The following is a 15,362-nucleotide window of genomic DNA, read 5'->3' as shown; positions in this document are numbered from 1 at the left end:
ATCTCGCCCACTGAGATTTTAGCATGATAAATCCCTGCTATGTTCTTGTTTAAAGCTTCACTTTTTATTTTCTGTTCATTAATTATATTTCTTAGGTCATTCATTTTTCTGGATTTTGTTATATCTTTTTGATTAGCTTTTCTGAATTCTGTTTTATCACTTGGCTTGCTTTTTGTGCTTTCTTCCATTCATTTTAATTTTCTTTATTATAGTAATTTTGACCTCTCTATCTGACAGGAAGATAAAATCATTCAGGTCTTTGTGTCTAGAGTCTATAAAGTTGTTCTCTCCTTATAATGTCATATTCCTTTGAGATCTCAAGGTGCCATGTTTTGTATTTTTTTATCTGTCCATCTTGCTGCTCTAGATTCTACTTCCTGTTAAGTAGCTATAACTTAGAGGTTTGATCTACTTCTAATTTTCTAGCAGGTGGCACTGTGGCTTTGTATGACTTTAGTTTTTTGGCCTTTGCCATATTCCATAGGTCCAGAGGCCTGATCTTAGAGCTACTTAATTGGGGTTGGGGGAAGGGCTTGGAGGAATACAGCCACTAGTGTTAGATATGCTGAGGAGCAGGGGCTGGCTCATATTTGTGACACTACCAGTATCCCTCCTTTCTGGGGTTTTAAACTGGAGACTGCATTCTTCACTCTGTCAGTGTACTTCATGAGGCAGTACCTGTCTTGAGGGGTAGAGGAGGGAAGCACAGTCCTATGCACTGTCAGTGTAATTTTCACTGAGGCCCTCACTTGTGGGGATTGCCTCAACTCCTTTGCATGTGTTTCCCTTGGTGGGGCAGGTATGCATCCACACCATTTGGCTCTCCCCTTCCTAGTGCTGCTGAGTGGCAGTCTGTACTGGTCTCTGATATCCAAGAGATGTTCCAGTTACATCCCAAGCCATGAGCTCTCTGAGTATAGTGTCTAACTGGTTAAGTTTTTAGCATATCCCCTCTTGACCAAAGCAAGGAACATCTGACACTATCTTGGTCTGACCTGTCCCTCTAGATTTTTAAAATCTTGCCATTGAATCTAATATCCCACTACAATGTTTCAGTGCCTGATCTCCTCATTAACCCATTCCACTGGATTTCAGATCTGCATTCATGTGATACTACTCAATATTTACTTTTAGTCTTAGTTTTGGTCACCTTCATGTGTTTGTGTCACCATTCTTCCCTCAGAAATTTACAAATCTCCTCCAAGCAAATTGATGCTAGTCCCAGAGCACTCTGCAGCTGGTCTCCAGGCTTTGATTCAGACTAGAGGGTAGCTACCAGATTTCTCTGTCCAACCTCGCTCAGACCAAAGCCATGATCCCACCATCCAGACTGCTGCCTACTTCAGAAACAAGTCAGCTCAGGAGAGAGGCAGTTGGATGGGCCAGTAGAAGAGGAATGAGAAAGACTATCTTCCAAGTAATGTGTTTTGGAAGAGGGGAACAGGGTCATAAAGACCCTATGGAAGATGACAGGGTGAGCCTTGAAGGTGGGTAGACTTGACACGGGAGAAGGACAGAAGTATTGTGGGCTAGTAGGTGCAGCTTACCTGAGACATTACATTGGGAGAACTGTATGATAATCAGCCTGGACAGAGTTTGGGGCTTACATAAAATTGATTGTATAAAAGTGGATCCTAATCAAGGAAATCTGTGAGTGCTAAACCAATAAATTTTGAGTTTGATGCACTAGTAGAAAGTAGATGACAGAGAGCAGAATGACACAGGGAAGGAGCATGAACTTTGTGATCAGAAATAATGGGTATAAATCTAAGTTTTGTATTTCCTGGCCTTGTGTATTGGAGCAAACTGTTTAAATTCTATGACCTTTGTCCTGTAAAATGGAGCAAACAATGCCTTCTTCTAGAGCCCTTAGTGAGACTTCTGTGTGAGATAAGAACAATGCCATCATGAACTTCTCCTCTTCCCTGGTGTTATTGAGGAGGGGAGGATTGCCTTCTGAGACCACAGAGGGGAAAAATATTAGGAGACAAGGGATTGAGGACGTAGCAAGAGGAAATCATTTTGAAACAGAAACGGCTGGGAAGGTACCAAACAGTGTTTGTGCATTTGTGGGGCAGATATTTTGGAGACAAATTGTTGAAAGAGGCTGTAGGGAAGACGGGACAATAAAGGGAAAAAAGGAGAGTGAAGTAGGATAACACTAAAGATTTCCTTTGCATTTCTGACTCATAGTCTGCCATTTGGAACACAAGAAAAATTGTCACAGAATGACCCATCTGGCATTAACTTGGATGATTTAAACTATGACAAGTGGTGGAAGGAAGAAACCAACCATCAAAGGAGTTATAAATAGATTCCCCACAAAGCTTATATATGACTTGCAGAACCTTTTGGTAATTTCAGATTTTGTTTTAGTTTTGTATCCAAACATGTCAGTTTTTTTCCCCTGAACCTGGGGGGTGGGAGGGTGTGTGGCAGGCTGACAGAATGTCTGTGATATTTATAATGGAATTTGAGTCATCCTGCCAAAGAAGATTCACAATCATGAATTTTAGAGAGATACCAGAAGAAAAAATATGATACCCAAATAAGAGATACTATTTTCATCAATTGTTTAAACATTATTCATCTCTAAGTAAAGATTTCAGATATTTTCAAAAAATGATCACAAAAGCCTCATAAATTTTAAGAATTATTCTACAAAAGGTATAATTAGTTAACTGAGGCCCGCTACAGATAGGAAATGATAGAGTCTTAAGACAAATTTAAATTGAGGTGAGTTTGATTTTAAATTCTACTTCACCATCGACACTGTACTCATTTTGAAACACTGAGGAAATCAACTGCAGGAAATGCAGGTGCATTAAAGAATACTCTTATTGAAGCAATAGATATGTGAAAGTGTCTAGCATGATGTCCAACAAATACTAACTCAATAGTTGTTAGGGGAATCCAAGTAAGTCTTTTAATACAAATTTGATCCAAAGTGCCATCATACAACCCTTTGCTTTAGAGCATGTTTTGATCCTGCTCTAAATGTGGCTAAAAGTAAGCCTCAGAGTTGACCATTGCTCATTCAGAGGTCCCAGACATAGTCTGAGGATTATTTGAAATTTATTCCGTTTCCCAATATGTGGTTTAATGGGTAACAAGAAAAACATTTCTGTTGCTCTTTTAAGAAATCTGTGATTTGGGCCTCCCTGGTGGTCTAGGGGTTGAGTCTCAGCGCTATCACCACTACAGCCAGAGTTCGATCCCGAGCCTAGGAGCTAACCCACCTATGGTGCAACAGACCTCTCCTGTCTTGCCTGCTGCTCCCCTTAGTAGTGTATTTTGGTAGATCCACCTATTCTGCTCCCCACTCTGGTGAATCCTCTCATCTCCTGCACCTCTAGCCTACACCCTGGTTCTTTTATGAAAAAATAAATAAAATCTTAAAAAATAAATAAAACAATAAATTTAAAAAAACAGTTTTTTTTTTTTAAAAAAAGGAAATGCATGATTCCCTGGATTCCCTGAAGGCATGACTGATTGGAAGACTGTTGGGATTAAGATGGTGTCAATGAAGTAATTGGTCCATAAAAGAGGGTTTCCACAGCATCCCTCACTGAAGTCATGGCTGGCAGTGAGATGTATTAATGGAGGTTTTTTTTTTTTTTTTTTTTGGATATCCTCCTATTTATTGAGTTTTTGTAATATCCCAGGTACTTTGCAGACATTTCCTCATTCAGTTCTCATGACACCACTGTGAGATAGGCACTATTACCATCTTCATCTAGCATTTGAGAAAAATCGGCATTAAAACCAGTACAGTGTCAATGATGAAGCAGAATTTAAAATTGAACTTACCTCAGTTTAAATTTGGCTCATGACTCTATCATTTCCTATCTGTAGTGGGCCTCAATTTACTAATTCTACCTTTTGTAGAATAATTCTTAAAAACTAGAATAAAAAATGACATACATTTTAAAATATCTGCAAACAGCGAGTTATGGATATCAAATGCCCAAGATGCAATGTTTACAAATAATTGGCTCAAATTTGCTTTTTTCTGCATAGTTGCAGATCTAGTTGGGATCTACTCTTCACATGGCATCAGACTAGAATGAAATATCAAGAATTGTTAATGCCTAATGAAGTCAGTGACTTTCCCTTTGTGTCTTAAAAAAAAAATCTTTTAACAGTGAAATCACATCAATATAACCAAAATTTTAAATGAAACAACAAACAAAAAAATCACCCCTCTAGAATATAGGTACTTTATATAGATATTTTGCATTTTACCTCCCCCACTTGAGTATAAATAAAGGGGGAACCGAGGAATTGTATACACTTATATATACACTCATAGTTATCATTTCTAGCATTTTTGTTTCCTTCATGAAGCTTTAAATTCCTATCCAACAGCATTTCTTGGTCCAGGTCTTGTAGCAATGAATTTTCTTAGTATTCACCTATCTAAAAAATGTTTTAACACTTTCATTTTTTAAATATGTTAATTGAGAAAAAACATATCTTCAATAAAATGTCATTTTTTATATATGTAAACATCTATGGAACTACCATCCCCTGAATTTACGTAAACATTTCTACCACCCCAAAACAGCCCCCCCCCACCAGTGCCCCTTTATAGTCAATTCCCTTTCTTACCACCCAGCCCGTGGTAATCACAGATCTGTTTTCTGTCACTATAGTTTTAGCTTTTCCAAAATGTCACATAAATAGACTCATTACATTTACAAAAATCTTTTGTTGATAACTTTTTTCTGGTTTTTGACAAATGCAACTGAGACCATCCAATTCATTATCTTATCAGTAGCAGCTCCCTTTACACTGCTGAGTAGTGCTCCAGTATATGGATGTACCACAGCTTACCCATTTATACCCAAGGACATCTGGCTTTTTTTTTAGTTTTTGGCAGTTTTGGATAGAGCTGGTATAAAACGAAGGTACACATTTTGGTATAAATGTAATTTTCATTTATCTGGGGTAGATACCTAGGGAAAGGAAAGCTAAGTTAAAAGATAAGCACAGTCATATATTGCTTAACAACAGCATGGTCAACAACAGACAGTCTATGTGATGGTGGTCCCAACAGACTATAGCTTCTAGCACAGGTGTGTAAGTAGACTGTGCCCTCTAAGTTTGGTTAGTTACACTCTATCACGTTCACATGATGACGAAATAGTTACACTCTATCATGTTCACAAGATGACAAAATAGCCTGACAATATATTTTTCAAAACATATCCCTGAAGTTAAATGATTCATGACTGTATGTTCAATATTATAAGAAACTACCAGACTATTTTTCAAAGTGCTGTATCATTTTGCATTTCCACCAATAGCATATAAGTTTCCTTCCATAGCTTTGCAATCTTCCTAAAACTTGATACTATCAATTTCAATTTATTCAATTTATTATTGTCTGCTTTCAATTATTCACACATACTAATAGGTAGTATCTCACTGAGGTTTTAATTTGTATTTCCCCAATTACTAATAATGTTGATCAACTTTCATGTGATTATTTTCTATCTATATATCATCTTTGGTACAAGCTCTTTAAAACTTTGTTCATTTCTTTTTTAATATTGAACATTCTTTATATATTCTAGCTAGGAGTAGTTATGTATTCTGCTAATATGTTCTTTCAGTCTATTGATAGCATGTTTTCTTTTTTTATAATAAATTTTATTTTTAAATTACCCATACAATTGCAACCCCCTTATTTTGACCCCAATCCCTCCCCTCCCGCCCCCTACGCCCCATAGAGTGTCTCTGGTTCATAGTTTTTTGTTGATTTTGATTTTCACTTTCTTATAGTTATTCATTTTCCTGGTCCCTTATTTAAGTTTGCTAGATTCCTGCTATGAGTGAGACCATCCGGTATTTTTCTTTTTCTTTCTGGCTTATTTCACTGAGCATGATCCCTTCCAGCGCCATCCATGTTGCTGCAAATTGCATGTGCTTATCTTTTTTGAATGCTGAGTAATATTCCATCGTGTATATGTACCACATCTTCTTGATCCAGTCATCTATTTTTGGGCATTTGGGTTGTTTCCAAAGCTTAGCTATTGTAAATAGTGCTGCTATAAACATAGGGGTGCAAGTGCTCTTTGGAATTGATGTTTCTGTGTCCTTTGGGTAAATACCTAGGAGTGGAATTGCTGGATCATATGGAAGCTCTATGTTTAGTAGGTCCAGAAATCTCCACACAGCTCTCCATAGTGGTTGGATCAGTTTGCACTCCCACCAACAGTGCAGAAGAGTTCCTTTTTCTCCACACCCTCGACAACATTTGTTGTTGCTAGTTTTTTTAATATGTGCCATTCTCACTGGTGTAAGATGGTATCTCATGGTAGTTTTGATTTGCATTTCCCTGATTACAAGTGATGTTGAACATTTTTTCATATGCCTGTTGGCCATTTGCATTTCCTCTTCAGAGAAGTTTCTTTTTAGCACTTCTGCCCATTTTTTGACTGGATTATTTTCTTTGTTGTTGTTGAGTCTCATCAACTCTTTGCAGATTTTTGTGATCAGTCCTTTATCATTAGTGTTGTGTGCAAAAATATTCTCCCAGTTGGTGGGGTTTCTCTTTGTTTTTGTTATTGTCTCTTTTGCTGTGCAGAAGCTCTTTAATTTGATGTAGTCCCAGCTGTTGATCTTTGCCTTTACTATCACTGCTTTGGGTGATGTGTCTGTAAAGATGTCTTTGATGTGAATGTCACGTAGTGTTTCGCCTATATTTCCTTCTACGTATTTTATGGTTTCAGGTCTTATGTCTAGTTCTTTAATCCATTTTGAGTTGATTTTTGTGTATGGTGTGAGGTAGTGGTCAAGCTTCATTCTTTTGCATGTAGCAACCCAGTTTTCCCAGCACCATTTATTGAACAAACTTTCTTTGCTCCAATGCATAATCTTTGCTCCTTTGTCAAAGATTAGTTGACCATAAATCTGTGGGTTTATTTCTGGATTTTCTATTCGATTCCATTGGTCTGTATGTCTGTTCTTGTTCCAATACCATGCAGTTTTGATGATTATGGCTTTGTAGTATAGTTTGAAGTCTGGGAGTGTGATGCCTCCATTCCCTTCTTTTTTTTCAGGAGAGCTTTGGCTATTCGGGGTTTTTTGTGATTCCATATGAATTTCATCAATAATTGTTCTATTTCTTTGAAGAATGACATTGAAATTTTGATTGGAATAGCATTGAATCTGTATATTGCTTTTGGTAGGATGGCCATTTTAATAATGTTTATTCTTCCAATCCATGAGCAGGGGATGTCTTTCCATTTCTTTGTGTCTTCTTCTATCTCTTTTAACAGTGTTTTATAGTTTTCTTTGTATAGGTCCTTTACCTCTTTTGTTAGATTTATTCCCAAATATTTGATTTTTTTTTGTTTCAATAATAAAAGGGATGGTTTTTTTATTTCTTCTTCTTCAGATTTATTGTTTGTGTATAGGAAGGCTACTGACCTTTGCATGTTGATTTTGTATCCTGCCACTTTACTGAACTGATTGATGAGTTGAATTAGTTTTTCTGTGGAGTTTTTGGGGTTCTCTATGTATATTATCATATCATCTGCAAATAGTGATAGTTTGCCTTCTTCTTTTCCTATTTGGATTCCTTGTATGTCTTTCTCTTGTCTTATTGCTCTGGCTAGGACTTCCCGGATTATATTGAAAAGCAGTGGTGAGAGTGGACATCCTTGTCTTGTTCCAGATCTTAATGGAATTGCTTTCAGCTTTTCACCATTGAGGATGATACTGGCTGTTGGCTTGTCATAGATGGCCTTTATGATGTTGAGATATGTTCCTTGTATCCCAAGAATTTCAAGGGCTTTTATCAGATAGCAGGTTTTCTTAACATCTTTGAAAGAGAAGTTTTTTTTTTTTTAATTGGGACAGAGTCCACTTATGTCATTTTTTGTTTTATGATTTGTACTTTTGTGTCATATATAAGAAATCATAAGGATTTTGTCTTGTGTTTTACTCTTTTTACAGTTTTACATACATTTTGCATTTAAGTCTATGATAAATACTTGAAGTTCATTTTTTATATATGAGTCAATGTGTTGTTGAGATTCTTTTTCTTTTTCTGCTTATGAGTGTCCAATTGTTTGTATTGCCTGACTCCATTTGCCTCATGGACACTCCACTTACAGTTTACTTTAGCTGAATTAATTATATCTTTCAGGAATTTTGTTTCATACTTGCATTGGTCAAGAACTGAATTTTGAGCTACTGTAATAAAGTACTCAAATGATTTAAGATGGAAGAAACGTGGAAGGAAAGGAAATAGAAGGTAAACTAATAGAAAGTCAATTGAAAATCGTTGGCTAATGGAGCACAATATTATATGAACCACAGGCTTAGGGAAGTGTCTGAGCACGGGGTCCCAAATGGGAAAGGCATAGTGAGGTGATTCTCTAGGCCCAGGGCTTGTGGATGGCCTGCTGAGCGCAAGACTGTCCTGAGGCAGAGGCTGCCAGGGAGGACAAGAAAGATCGGGATACAGTGTAAAGGTGATTTAAGACAGGTCTGCTGTGCCATGTGGGTTATCTCCCTGGCGGGGATCGAACTCGTGCTGCAGTGGCTGCTGATAGCTCCCCCTCACCTCTGGCCTACACCCCAGCTCTTGTATGTATAAATAAATAAATCTTTTTAAAAAATGAGAAAATAAAGGCGATGAAAGAAACCTCTCCCCTTTCAGTTATATTTAGGTCTGAGTTGTTGTCTTCAGTGTCAAATACCAAAAGCCCCCACTTTGAGAAGCTGAGCTCTTGTTCTTGATGCAACTGACTAGTAAATGTGAACAGGGTTGATGGAAATGTGGCAGCATAGTGAAAAGACAGGAGAGTGAGTTTTCCTTGCTTCTTCCTCCATCTGTCTGAAAGGCAGCATGAAGAAATAATTAATCAACCACCCAAATAATGAATTTAGCTCCAGCTACCCAAAGTTGTGGCCATGCATGGTGGCTGTCTGCCTGATGCAGCCATTTGCAGATGTGGTACTCTGGAACTGTTACTGTTACAGTCAGCCACTGCAGCATCCCTCCTGCAGGCAGAGGCCCTTTTGTTCCTTGTTCTTCCTTGTTTTCCTTGCATCTAGAAGAGGAAGTATGCGCTAAATGACCCCTGTGTACTATTATCCACATTGCTGTTGTCTTAAGTTTAAAAATCACAGAAAACATTGAAATAATGAGATGTTTGCTATTTCTAATGTATTGGTCTTATTCATCAACAGTATTTATAAAATTGAATTCACATGTTCTCCTGTGATTGACAGAAATGGTCCTCAGTCATCACCTAGTCCTCGCTGTAGGCAGGCCTGCCTTCAACTTGAATTCCACATTTGTTGATTGCATATTTGCAAATATGCAAATATGCAAATATGCAAATATGCAATCAGCAAATATGGAAACAGAGGTTTAGTGACATTATGTGGATAACAAACTGAAACAACTACTAAAGTGATTCAATAAGTTGCTGATTTGTCTGTGTTTTCACAGCACTTTACTCTTAAAATGAAACGGGAAGGTTCACAAACCTTGGAAGCTCAAAGAATGAAGTGAGCTGCCACACCTGACAGTAAGGAATGACAGAAACTCAGAGAGATGTTGAAAAGTCAAGAATTTATTAAAGAGCGAGAGAGTGGAGTACAGCTCCCGCAGGGGAGAGGTCTTGAGTGAGATACCTGCCAGGTAGATTTTTGGGACTCTGGCTTCCCACTGCATTAGGCAGTGGTGAAGTTTGTTGCTTCATTTACAGCTGCTGTTTTTCTCCTTATGGTCTTTCTCCTTGGTCAGCAAATGTTTTCCTTTTATCGGATTTAGTCTGGGGATCTCATGGCAGCAGAAGCTTAACTTACTGCCTCAATAATATACTTGGATCCATATTCATGCCCATCCCCGCATGAGCCATGGCCCTCACATAGACATGGTCTACAGAATTCATCCACACATCAATGCATCTAATTACCTCATATTTTGAAGAGTGGCTATTTCAGAATGTGTTTCAATGTGTATTTTGTTGTGCCCAAGATCAGCAGACTCGGCGAGCATAGCCTCCAAGAATCCAAAGACAGCTGATGTAAATGCAAAAGGGAGTTTATTACGGGCTCGAGACCGGGCCCTCGACACACACCGATGCAACGGCAGAGGTCGAGAGCCCCGAACAGAGGAAGCAGGGGTATCTTATTGGGTCGCGAGTGACGCGAACTTTGCAAAAAGCTGGCAATTACTCATTGGCTACTACAAAGGCATTTTGGCGCGCGCGGTTAGTTTCAAACTGATTGGACAGTTAGAGATGCTGTCCCATTTATGGATAGGACTGCCCTCATTGGTGGCTGGGGTGGTCTGCTTTTTCGTCACCAAGTGGAGTGAGGGTTGTGACTGCTGAAACTATCTCCGGAATGCGGCTGGACAAGGACTAACATAGCAAGGTGGAGAATATACAAAATGGCAAAACCTCGGCTAAGCTTGGTTCCACATATTTGTTGACTTGGATTGAAAATATTTATTTCATTGAGACGATAGTAGACAGTTATCCATATCAGCAAATATCCCAGAGCTTGAAGAAGCAACATTTTTGATGCAAGGACAAAATTAGCAGGCTAGAATTCAACCGGATCTCAACAATCTGCATTTTCTAAGAAGGGTTTCCCAATTCAGGGCCCCCTCACACCCAAGTGGCACAGTGGTTGAAGTCTCAATGCTATCAAGCTATCACCAGCCACTGCGGCATGAGTTCCATCCCCAGCTAGGGAGCTGACCCACAGGGCGCAGCAGACCTTACCTGGAATGTTGAGTCATGAAATCTGCAAGGAAATGATAGGAAAACAAAGCAAAAACCCATGTAAATGCTATTTCTAGGTAGGTTTTCATGACCATAAGATGGGTAGCTGCTTGACAGCTGCCGATTTAGTGGAACGATCTCTAAGTTTTCAATGGCCACAAACTCAGTAAAGGTGTGATGTGGCAGTTTACAAGGCTGATACAATTTAAGTGAAAAGTAAGTTTAAGGTGCGTTTTAAGTAGCCTTCTTGGTCTCCCTGCCAACCAACTGCGCAGAGGAGGAAACTTGCTGTTTCCAGCATTGCATTCTAAAGAAAACTGGCAATTTGAACATGTCCTGCGATGTGAAAAGTGTTGAGGGTTCACCTGTGGCATGTACATGACTGTATAATCTGTAATTTGGGATTCAATGAGTGAGAGAGGCCCTGCAATTTATAATGTAGCTAGGAAACTCTGTGTGTGTGTGTGTGTGTGTGTGTGTGTGTATTCAGAGTGAGTCTCTGAGGGGTGATTGTTTCCCCTTTGCTGATATGCAGGCATAATCTAGCAGAGTCTGTTAGAAACCATGAGCACCAGGGGGTTGAGGAAGCAAAGCCCACTGAATGCCACACTTCCTGATACTTATCTAACCTGCTGCCTTTCAAATGCAGCATAGCCAGGATTTTCTCTTGCAGAGATGCTGGGAATCTGCTTCAGTTTGTGCCCTCAGGCCACCTGTTGCCAGGAATTGGCCAGAAATCTAGACCCATGCTGCTGGGACTGGCTACTGACTTGACAGAGTGGGGAGCAGATCAGGCAGGCTGAATGAAATACACTGCTGAGGGGAACAGCAGGCAAGACAGGTGAGGTCTGCTGCGCCCTGTGGGTTGCTCCCTGGATGGGGATAGAAATTATGCCACAGTGGCTGGTCATAGCTTGATAGTGCTTAGACATTAACCCCTGCACTGCCAGGGGGCCCTGACTTGGGAAACCCTCCTTAGAAAATGCAAAAGCAAGCACAGAAACAGCTACACTCACGCTTCCATGGCACGCGCTCTGCTTTGTGTGTTCCCATGGCCCTCTCATCTCCTGCAGCTCTTCTCTCTCCCAGAGCGTGAGGCCCTGAGTGGAGCACCTCAAGGTGACTCAGGACTCCTCAGGCCCTGATTGCTACTTTCTCCACTGGGGGCTCCTCTGCTTACTCCAGCTCCTGGTCTTGGCCTGCAGCACACTCTGTTAGGGCTTGATCTTTCCTGCATGCACTTATTCTGACCCTTAGCAAATTTGAATGGATGGAACAATTTTGAGGGGGTTGCAACATAATTTGTATACAGCTAGGATTTAATAAATAATAATTTGTGCACCTGGGATTTAATCTTTTTTAAGTAGCTCCCATCCTCTTGTCTCATAGCGTAGAGGTTAAGTGCATCAACTCTGGAGTCAGACATTTACAAGTTTAAATTCTGGGCCTCCTGCTAGTAGACTGTAAGTCACTTAATATCACTGAGCATTTGTTTGTTCATCTGTAAAATGGGAATGAAAACTATCTACTGCATAGATTAAATGAGTTACTGTATGTAGAGGTCTGGCAAAGTGACAAACATTGTACAATATTTATTATACATTACTTATAATATTTATATGATATTTATATGTATATTATATGTTATGTATAATATATAATGTGACACACGTGATGTATACATATTTTATATATCCAGATACTATAACACCTACAATTATTTTAAATGCTCCATTAACATTCTTTATCAATTTCTCCAACTCTGTATTTTTATTTCTTAAAGAAGATTGAATTAAAAATTGTGAAAAAGTTAAGTTGAGTCGAATATTTACAGTTAACAAATGGTACTAGCTTCATCTTAGGAACTGGGTCTTAGAAATCTAATTTGGTTTTTCTTTCATTCATTTTTTTTACATTATGTTATCCTAGAAACAAGGTGACAAAGTATCCGTAATGTCTGAGCAACAAAACCCAAGTCCAGTATAAATGTATTTTATCACTCCTGGATTCTCATATTATTTGAGTTGGAAAAACAATACTAATGCATACAGTATCCTCATAACCATTAACTAAATAAGTTCAAGGCTTTTTCCCAAAGGAAATAAACTTGTAATTGATTTTATTGATCATTATCTAGAATATTATAGTGATTTTAAATGTCAGACCATAGACATTTCTAATGTATAGAAATCCCATTGGGGAATTCAGAAACCTATTTGTTTTCTCCCTTTAATATTGGTCTGTCCTAGCCAAAAACGATCTTCTAAATAATGTTATTGCTCAGTACTTTTCCTTCTTAAAAATGTGTCTGAATTTCAAGACCAGCTAAAATTAAAAAAAAATGTAAGGAAGAAAAGTCAAAGCTACTTCCAATGGGAAAAGCAAGAAGATACACTTGAAGCTGAGAAAATAAAGAAGTGAAAGAGAGAAAACAAAAAGACTCCCTTTGGGGCAGACGGAACCATCCAGATGCTGTGACCGCATGGGGCGCTGCTGAGCAGGGGAGAGCGGCTTAGACTGCGTTTTCTTCAAGGCTCCTATAAAAGGGATGTTACTCTTTACAGACACATCACCCAAAGCAGTGATAGTGAAGGCAAAGATAAACAGCTGGGACTACATCAAATTAAAGAGCTTCTGCACAGCAAAAGAGACAATAACAAAAACAAAGAGAAACCCCACCAACTGGGAGAACATTTTTGCACACAACACTAAAGATAAAGGACTGATCACAAAAATCTGCAAAGAGCTGATGAGACTCAACAACAACAAAGAAAATAATCCAGTCAAAAAATGGGCAGAAGAGCTAAAAAGAAACTTCTCTGAAGAGGAAATGCAAATGGCCAACAGGCGTATGAAAAAATGTTCAACATCACTTGTAATCAGGGAAATGCAAATCAAAACTACCATGAGATACCATCTTACACCAGTGAGAATGGCACATATTAAAAAAACTAGCAACAACAAATGTTGTCGAGGGTGTGGAGAAAAAGGAACTCTTCTGCACTGTTGGTGGGAGTGCAAACTGGTCCAACCACTATGGAGAGCTGTGTGGAGATTTCTGGACCTACTAAACATAGAGCTTCCATATGATCCAGCAATTCTACTCCTAGGTATTTACCCAAAGGACACAGAAACATCAATTCCAAAGAGCACCTGCACGCCTATGTTTATAGCAGCACTGTTTACAATAGCTAAGCTTTGGAAACAACCCAAATGCCCAAAAATAGATGACTGGATCAAGAAGATGTGGTACATATACACGATGGAATATTACTCAGCATTCAAAAAAGATAAGCACATGCAATTTGCAGCAACATGGATGGCGCTGGAAGGGATCATGCTCAGCGAAATAAGCCAAAAAGAAAAAGAAAAATACCGGATGGTCTCACTCATAGCAGGAATCTAGAAAACTTAAATAAGGGACCAGGAAAATGAATAACTATAAGAAAGTGAAAATCAGAATCAACAAAAAACTATGAACCAGAGACACTTTTGGGGGGGTGGTGGGCGGGAGGGGAGGGATTGGGATCAGAAAGGGGGGGTTGCAATTGTATGGGGAATATAAAAATAAAATTTATTATTTAAAAAAAATTTAAAAAAATTAAAAAAATAAAATGAAAGGGATGTTACAAGACACACACAGTTACAAGACACACAACAAATGCAGGTGCTTCTTACCTGGGGGCATGTGATGAAACCCTGCATCCCTAAGAAAAAAGTCCACAATGACCCTTTGTATTCAACAAAGAAATGACTTACCCCCAAGCACTAACTAGAAGGATTGGTGGGCTGCACCTACCTAGATGAGACACTGAAGGGAATTGTATTGGGTGTGGAGCCCAAAGTGGTTAGATTTTGTATTAACATTGCAGAAGCTGGAGAAAGAGCATTCCTCTGTAAGAGCATTTTCTTTGTGTTACGAATGATAATGTCATCTAATGTGTACCTTCATCCCCCCACACTCAAATAAACCAGTAGACATGGTGCCTTCTGCTTGGTGACTGAATTGGAGGGGAAAGAGAGCACCAAGGAGAAGGGAAGAGATGAGAACTATGGTATCTTTGCCTTAGTCCTCCCCGGGGTAGGAGGGTGGCAATTTCCAGAATGTTTCCAGAAGAATGTTTGGAAGGCCCTGGTCAAGGAGTGAATGCCAGATGCTGACAGAAACATCGCATGGGGGAATTTGTAACATTCTGAGTAAGAGCAAAACCCAGAAACCGGAAGAATAGAAAGAATTCTGGATGCGATCAGCTCTGCTTAAGGGCCCACGGGACCCAGTGAAGCAGGTCATTAGAAAAAGGGTCTTTCTCTCCTGCTCTTTACAAAGGCCAGCACCATGTGCTCCCCAAGAACACATCGTCTTTGCCATGAGCACTCATACGTCAGGCGGTGGTGGCTGACAGTGGTAGGTGAATCAAATGGTAAACAAATGAACAAGAACAGCCAGCAGAAAGCCATGGGGATTGCCATGTGGTAGCTATGTCTCACAGACAGATCTGTGGGCAAATATGAAGCACCTCTCTGGGGAAATCTCTAAAATAAATGGGGATGATGGCGGGGGTGGGGGGAGGTAGGAAGTTTCTATTTGAGAAATGGAGCGCTGCC

The sequence above is a fragment of the Talpa occidentalis genome, unplaced genomic scaffold (assembly GCF_014898055.3).
Source record: "Talpa occidentalis isolate TD23 unplaced genomic scaffold, MPIMG_talOcc4v2.1 talOcc4.16, whole genome shotgun sequence".
Taxonomy (NCBI): Eukaryota; Metazoa; Chordata; class Mammalia; order Eulipotyphla; family Talpidae; genus Talpa; species Talpa occidentalis.
This window is presented reverse-complemented; position numbering follows the sequence as displayed.